The sequence below is a fragment of the Xiphophorus couchianus genome, chromosome 18 (assembly GCF_001444195.1).
Source record: "Xiphophorus couchianus chromosome 18, X_couchianus-1.0, whole genome shotgun sequence".
NCBI classification, from domain to species: Eukaryota; Metazoa; Chordata; class Actinopteri; order Cyprinodontiformes; family Poeciliidae; genus Xiphophorus; species Xiphophorus couchianus.
This window is the reverse complement of record NC_040245.1, coordinates 1911738-1917376: the sequence shown is the minus strand read 5'-3', so window position 1 is coordinate 1917376 and position 5639 is coordinate 1911738. Positions and strand designations below refer to the sequence as shown.

Here is a 5639-nt window from a genome sequence, read left to right as displayed (position 1 = left end):
AGTCATGGTAGGTGATGCATTCAAGGTCCGCACGTTGAAGACGGAGACCGCACGATTTCAGCTCATATTAACGTCGATATTAAAGCTGTGTGCCCACTGAAATGAGGTTTTGAGATAATATAACACTCGATTTATTTATTGTGTTGATTTCCTACAGAGTTAGAAAAAATATTTTGGCCGTTTGTGTTTTCAACAGAGCCGTCCTGAATGTTACAGCAGAAAATCTAGATTGAAGAGAGGCGGGGCGTTTTCTGGAGTAACATTTCGGAAAAATGTACTTTTGTACTTGAGTAAGTTTCTGAATAATTCATCCACTGTGAGTAGCTTCACTAAATGAAGACGAAACAAAACAAAACCCAGAATATGTTCATATCTTACTATTTATGTCTGTTTTATGAAATCATTTTAAACATTAACTAAATTATCAGATGAGTTACTCAGCGCTTGAACTTTCTTACTCTGACTCGAATAATCACTTGGACTACTTTTCATTTTTATCTGAATAGAAATGTTGAAGCAGTGTTACTCTTGTTTTAGAACTAACCACCGCTGAGAGTCTAAGGCAGGGGTGCTCAAAGTATGGCTCAGGGGCCATTTGTGGCCCTTGAAATGATTTTGTTCAGCCCCTGACCACAAATCAAGAGTGATTTTAAAAATTTGGCCAACAAAGTAGAAAATGATTCATGGAAAATGTCAGTTGAATCTCATAAACCATTTTTATCTATTTTTCTTTAATGAATTTTGTGGCCCGTCAGTAATTAAAATTTGTCCGTTTTGGCCCTTTGGGGCAAACAGTTTAGAGATCTAAAGTAATTTGAAGAGCAATTTTTCCCTCAGCTGAGATAAATAAAATGTATGAAGATTTATTAAGTTTTGATGTATATCTACAAGAAAATTTGTTATCCATCCATCCATCCATATTCTGTTCACCCTTGTCCCTAATGGGGTCGGGAGGGTTGCTGGTGCCCATCTCCAGCTACGTTCCGGGCGAGAGGCGGGGTACACCCTGGACAGGTCGCCAGTCTGTCGCAGGGCAACACAGAGACATACAGGACAAACAACCATGCACACACACACTCACACCTAGGGAGAATTTAGAGAAACCAATTGACCTGACAGTCACGTTTTTGGACTGTGGGAGGAAGCCGGAGTACCCGGAGAGAACCCACGCATGCACAGGGAGAACATGCAAACTCCATGCAGAAAGACCCCGGCCGGGAATCGAACCCAGGACCTTCTTGCTGCAAGGCAACAGTGCTACCAACTGCGCCACTGTGCAGCCCCAAAATTTGTTATTGTTAAATTAAAATTAAATAAATCAAAATAAAATAGAATTACATTTTATTTTTGCTCCTAAGTTTTTAAATCCAAAACATAAAAGCTTTTCCATGTTAATATTTGAAGAAAGTGATGTAAAAACACCACAAGCCTCCCAACCTAATAGCAGAAAATACAACCAAGACAGTATTACTGTTATTTTTAGTATTGTTCAAGTGTGGAAAATGATTTCAGTTATTTAGTGACAATACTGATTAAACCCATTGTTATTTATAGATATGTCTTGTGGCTCTTTATTATTTTAGTTATTAAGAGCCACTGTGGACGGCGCCAAATAACTAAAGTTCTTATTAAGACCATAAAAAGTGAATTATTTGAACGAGGTAATACCGCCACCTGTTGACAGTTTTGATGGTGGCCTCTTCTGCGTGTCCATATTCAGTCTTCATATCGTGAGGTTCTTACATGATAACTTGTGTCAATTTTTACCAAAAGTGATTTTGACAACAACAACAAAAATCACTTTTGGCAAAAATGACTTGGGCCATTGTTTTAGGAAGGAAACAGTGTTCAGTCTGTTTCCTTCTGATTGTTATTCGTCCCATCCATACACATTACAGTTTTGTGCACCAAATAGGTCAGGTGATGATTATTAAAATACATTTTCGAGTTTATACTCTGTACGTGTTTCAGTAAGCATGTTTTGAGTATTTCCACACAATTCAGAGATAGAATTAACTTCTATTTGCCAGCAGATGGCAGCAAAACATAAATCTGGAAGCAAACACGAAGTCGTGTATTTAAAAAGCTTGTAGATGTTTTACATTGTGTATTCTAACGTGACGGTAAGGAAAAAATACGACGAGATTAGTTTATTTTAATTCACATATTTTGTATTTGATGTTTTGTAGGACATTAAAAACAGAAAAAGTTGCGATTTCGTATGTTAGCTTTGGCTAGTGTAGCGCAGCGTTGCATTGTGGGTAATAAATCAAACGTTATGTATAAACATTTTTAAACATTTTTCTGTTTTATTTTCTTCTAAAACCCAGTTTCTCCTCTATGTTTTAGGCAGTGTAGTACGGCAGCGTCCTGATTCTGGTTCAATTTATTTTCTGTGTTTGGCACCGTGAGTCATATCGGTATGTCTGCGAAAGACATGCCGGCGGGAGAGACGAGCAACTCATACTTACCTGGCAGGGGAGATACCATGATCATGAAGGTGGTTCACCCAGGGTGAGGCTCAGCCATTGCACTCCGGCTGTGCTGACCCCTGCGAATTCCCCAAATGTGGGAATCTCGACTGCATAATTTCTGGTAGTGGGGGACTGCGTTCGCGCTCTCCCCTGGTTCACTGTTAATGAGAAAATATCTGAACTTTATCAATGGATGCATGAATTGGTAACTGTGCAGACCGCGATCATCAAGATTCAAATATGTATGAAGAAAGTTCAGATATTATAATAATCCAGATGTTCTCTAATCTCAAACAGAATTTATATCCACTCTGGCTTTTCTTGCGTCAACTTTCCCGATGCCCCATAGAATAATGACAACAGTTAGAAAAATGATGTTTGGTTCCCTTTGGGGAAGCAGACAGGAGAGACTGAAGGAGAAATCTGGGAGAGACGTACCAGACATAGGAACAAAACTTAGAGCTTTGTTCATCGCTCCAATCTTGAGCCTGAATTTATCCCCAGAACAGTCATGGGCTCCATTCGCAAGATTCTGGTTGGGGAGGAAAGTTTTGAAAAGTTGGAACAAAAGAATAATTTTGCAGAGATACCCTGCTATGTTTCAGACGGTAATACAAGCGCTGAGATGTGGCTAAAAGAAATCTCACCGGAAAGAATTAAGAGGATAGAAATAGAGAATAAATTGGTATTTTACGATAAATTGACGCCAATAGAAAAACTGATTGAGGAGGAAGTTATAAAAACGTTAATAATAAAAATTTATCAAATATCCACAAAGACTTGGCTTGGCAAATTGTTAACAAATGTTTACCTACAAGAGACTTTTTATACAAGAGAAATTGCACCAAAAGGCCGAGATGTCCTAGAGCTAGATGTGGGGACGAGGAGACGATCGAACGTTTGTTCTGGACACGTCCGTTTACAAAAAGAGTTTGGACGTTAATGTTGCCATGGTTGAGCAAGTTGCATAAAGTGAATATAACTTATGAAAATATAGCGTACGGGTTATTTAAAGAGGACTGGGAAAGAAATGAAATCAGGTGGTGGATCATAATTAATTGTGTCAAGGAGGCAATTTGGAAAACAAGAAATATTTTGATTTACAGAAAATACAAAATAATTGAAACAAATGTTATAAAGATGGTGGGTGTGTCAGTTAAAGATTACATTTGGAAATGGAGTCAAGGAAAAAAGAATGATGAGGAGATTCTTGAGTGGGAAGTTGCTGCTGAATTATTAAAAATAGTGAAACAACCTTGAATAACAGACAAAATGGAACCATTGCTTCTTGTTTTCCTCTTTGTTTCCTTTAATCAGTTTAATTTATTCTGTTTTATAATTCCTTTATGTATGTAATGTCTTCGGTGTGTTCCATTTTGAGTTAATGGTAAGTTGTGGTAACGTAAACTTGGGATTATTGTTATTATGGAACAAGGTGCTATATGTAAAGAACCAATAAAAACCTTTGAAAATTGAAAATTTAATTGGTTCACCCAAGTTGAGGATCATTGCACTCCGGCTGTGCTGACCCCTGCGAATTCCCCAAATGTGGGAATCTCAACTGCATAGTTTCTGGTAGTGGGGGACTGCGTTCGTTCTCCCCTGGTTCACTGTTAATGAAAATACCGTGAACTAAAGAAAGATGAGATTCCAAACTAACTATCCCAGGTCTTTCACTGTGTCTCTTTTTTCTGCTAATCTCCGTGTTTCTCTGACCCTCAGGCCTGAAGCCAGTGTGAACATTTCACACAGTGTTAGACTTTCATAAACTCAGGTATTGTCAGACAGTACAGGAGTTAAATCATCCATATACACAGTGATGGGCCAAACGACACCGAAACCTCGGCACTTTAAGGAAAACCTGTCATTTGGTTGTGAACGCGGCAAATTGTGTTTATGAGGGAGAAAATGTGTCGACACGTTTGTGGGTTTTGTTGGAAGGAGAAACTTTGTGTTCTTTGGCTTTTTGTCTTATACTTGAATAAAAGCATGAATGAACCAAGAGGAGGTTTTCTGTCATGTGGGATCATTTTGATGTCATCATGGAGAAAAAGGTAAATTATTATTCTGTTCTCATTTCAACTTTTGATAGTAAGGATATTTTGATTAGTTTACTTTTATTTATATTGTAGGTGAAACCCAGGATTTACTCCCAGGTTTTGTCTTACTGGTATGAGGAGGACGGACCAGTTACCCCTCTGTGATAAACGCTGATGTTTCCAGAAAGCAGCAAAATGCTAATAAGCAGCAAAATAATGTTCCAGGTCTGATGGGGACGTGTGAAGGATTTACCCTCCACAACAGCTGCTGCTGTTCTATAATTTATCTGGTAAATCTATTGCTTTTGTTTGGAGGAAGTAACTTACGTTATTTAATATTTTTGATTTAATCATTCTTTCGTCTCTTTCAGGTCACCTGGTCGTGTGTTGCCATGGAAACGCGACCCTGAGCAGTGCTGACCAGGACCAGGTGTTTTCAATCAGCCTCACTGGGAAAATCCGTTGTTTGAGAGGGAGGGAGAAATTTCTGGATTTTGTTTTGTTTTAGTTGTTAGTTGTAATTATGTAAATATTTTTCTAGGAATATAGTTTAGCACAAATGTTGTCTCCAGCCCTTAATTAGTCCTGGCAGGGACTAAAAGCTTTAAAAGCCAGGTGGTTTAGAGCGACTGTTGTTTGATTGCATGTCCTGCTGTGAACTGGAACGAAATGTTTGAAGAAATGCATAAAGAAAAAACCTCAGAGCTTTACAATTTCTGGATTCTGTCTGATTTTTCATCGCAAACCAACAGGAAGCCAATTAGAAAAATTAAAACAACCTTGAATAACAGACAAAATGGAACCATTGCTTCTTGTTTTCCTCTTTGTTTCCTTTAATCAGTTTAATTTATTCTGTTTTATAATTCCTTTATGTATGTAATGTCTTCGGTGTGTTCCATTTTGAGTTAATGGTAAGTTGTGGTAACGTAAACTTGGGATTATTGTCATATTGGACAAGGTGCTATATGTAAAGAACCAATAAAAACCTTTGAAAATTGAATTGGTCGCCCAGGGTGAGGATCATTGCCCTGCAGCGATTTGACCTCTGAATTCTCCACAGGGGAGAATCTCAACTGCACAAGTTCTGGTAGTGGGGGCTGCGTTCGCTTTCCCCTGATGAAAGTGT

General features: G+C 38.3%; 1 non-coding gene and 2 pseudogenes across 1 annotated transcript; all 3 read left to right on the top strand.

Annotated features, from left to right (window-relative positions):
* The first annotated feature begins 2463 nt into the window (after window positions 1-2463).
* LOC114133719 (U1 spliceosomal RNA) lies at window positions 2464-2627 on the top strand. Its single transcript, XR_003593256.1, has one exon. It is a non-coding gene; the product is annotated as a U1 spliceosomal RNA (small nuclear RNA).
* A 1323-nt stretch (window positions 2628-3950) lies between these two features.
* LOC114133704 (uncharacterized) lies at window positions 3951-4079 on the top strand (annotated as a pseudogene).
* A 1426-nt stretch (window positions 4080-5505) lies between these two features.
* Window positions 5506-5629, top strand: LOC114133705 (uncharacterized; annotated as a pseudogene).
* The last annotated feature ends 10 nt before the right edge of the window (window positions 5630-5639 follow it).